Here is a 2,812-nt window from a genome sequence, read left to right on the forward strand (position 1 = left end):
GGTAGATGCACTTAGGAAGTGATTTTTGTGAATAGATCGAGCTTGATTACTCACTTGGATTGAATCTTTTGAACTTGATAACACGCTTCTTTACGGAGATCGTGGGTGTAGAAAAATTTTGGTGATATATGTTTAGATTCTATAACCTTTAATATAACCTCCTTGTATTTGAGAAATACAAAGCATTATTATCTTCATAAATTATTGCTTAGCATTTGTTATTCTTGATGGTAATTTGTGAGGATATTTGTATATACCCGATCATAGATCGTAACCATTTGGCGTTCACGACTTGCTTGCATGAAGAGCTAAATTTGACATGATTTGATGAAATATGGCTGTAAGAGTTTGTTTTTGTGGAGCATGCCCTGAGATAAATTTGTACCATTGTAAGAAAACATGTATCCGATCGAGATCGCCCTTTGTGAGGGATCGAGACGGATACCCGGCTTGTCAGCAAAACACTGTGAGGTTGGATGAAGATTCTTGTCGATAGAATAAACCCATGATCTGTGGTTCCTCGTAAATAGCAGTAGCACGTCTTTACTCCTTTCCGGTGTCTTGGTAGCCGATTGTAGAAGCTATATCTTGCTAGAAGATTTCTTTTGCAAAAGCTATATACAGTGCGGTATTATTTGCGAAGTACATTAATGCACGATTGCGCCCTAAATATGGAGTTCTGGACGAGAATGATCTCTCACTTCTTCGGGTGGGCGAAATGGATCTTTACGAACATCGAGAGTTCGGGACGACGTTGGGCGTGCTTTCGATTGGATAAAGCCTTCTCCGTATTGAATCTCTTGACGCCTTTTACGTATGGGTTGATTGATGCTACGAAATATTCTACGAGGATAGAGTGCTCGATTTGTATACCTAGGCGAATTTGGTCTTTCCCGAAATCTTCGTTTCAAAATTCTTTTTCGAGATATGATCTTTGCGAGTTCTTGATTTTCGGAAGGAGTGCCTCTAGATTTAAATCGTCCACATATCTGCTATCTGCATGAGCCAGTTAGTATAACTTTTAATAAACACACATGGGACGTATATTATCATTTTTGGTACCCTTCTTTTTATAAGATATTCTTTGAGGAGCGGTTATACGCATCCGTCCAGGATTATTTCTAACCCATAAAGAGATCTGCGTAATTTAATAGAGTATAAGTGATGATTATTTGTAATGTTTGTTTTTCTATATCCTTGAGGATTTTTCATATATATGTCGTTTCAGTAATCCAATACGGATATCTTTGTGACATGACATCCATATTGCGATATCTAATTTATTACTTTCTTTGTCATGCTAATTAAAAATCGAAAAAGTAATTCCATCCATTACGAGGAGAGTATGTTTCTTCATAATCGATACCGAGGGCGTTTGAGAAAAACCTTGAAGCGACCAGTCTTGCTATGTATCTCGTAATTTGATTATTTTTCGTTTCTTTTTCTCACTGAACACCCATTTATAACCGTGGTTTTATCCCTTCGGTGTTGGCACTATCGTCTCGAAACACCTCTGCGTTTTGATAGGGGAATTTAGCTCGGCTGGATGGCTTCTTTCCATTTGGCTGATCGTTTCTTTAGTCGACATTCTTGATGGATCGTGGCTCGGATCATTATCGATGTTATTTCTATATACGTAGCTACATTGTAGATGAATATATCATTTATTTCGGTCTCGTACCCGATTCGATCTTTGACCGTCATCTCATGTGATTGAATTTTTCAACATTTTGAAATATCATCCCTCGTTGATTCTTCGTTAAGCTTTGTTACGAGGGTTTTATAATTTCCTCTCCCTTTTTCCCATGGGAGATCCTTATCTTTATTTTTACGCTTCCCTTTTCTAGGGAGCTGAATCTTTTGGCATCAATTGGTCTTCCACATTTTTGTCGTGGTTTTTATTTTCTACTTGATTTTTCTTTTAATGAATTCTTAGGAATCTCAATTCTTGCGGGGCGTTGTGCCGTTTGGTATATATGATTTAGTTACCATTTTAGTATCGATAGAATGCATCGAGGTATTTCGTTTTGCAATATTTTTGCAATTTAATGATCCTTTAGACTTGAGTTCGCATTCGTTGAATGCGAGGGATCATATGTATGTAATCGTGATGCATTCGTTCAATTTCTTTTGGCTCGTTTGAGTAATCATTTCTCCCCCTAATGCGGGGAAGGCGAACTCATCAAAATGACATGATCTGCAAATCTTGCGATAAATACATCCCCCATTAATGGTTCTAAATATCGTATAATTGAAGGGGAATCATACTCAACATATATACAAAAGTCTGCGTTGTGGACCCATTTTTATGCTGATTTGGTGGTGGTATTGGCACATATCTTGCCTGACCAAATATTCTTATATATGAAATACCGGGGCTCTTTACCCATAACAAGTTGGTGTGGTGAATATAAATTACATCAGAGTGGGTGGGATCCGTATTAAAAGGCTGACGTACAAAATAGCATGACCCAGCGCACTTGTAGGCGGTTTAAGTCCTTAATAACATTGGGACGAGCGATAATCAGAGACTTTTAATTAATGACTCAGCTAACCCATTTTGGGTATGGACATGAAACTCTTGGATGCTCAACATGTATTCAGCTGCCATCTGATAATCATAAAAATGATTTTTGATGAAAATTCGCTGACATTATCAAGGCAATTGTCTTTTATGGGATAATCTCGGAAATTGTGCTTTAAGCACGATAATTTGTGCCAATAACCTTGCAAATGCTACATTCCTTGTGAGCGAAGTGAAACATGGGACCATCTAGTCGATGCGTCGATTAAAAACCATAAAATACTTAAA

This window comes from Dioscorea cayenensis, chromosome 19, assembly GCF_009730915.1.
Source record: "Dioscorea cayenensis subsp. rotundata cultivar TDr96_F1 chromosome 19, TDr96_F1_v2_PseudoChromosome.rev07_lg8_w22 25.fasta, whole genome shotgun sequence".
NCBI classification, from domain to species: domain Eukaryota; kingdom Viridiplantae; phylum Streptophyta; class Magnoliopsida; order Dioscoreales; family Dioscoreaceae; genus Dioscorea; species Dioscorea cayenensis.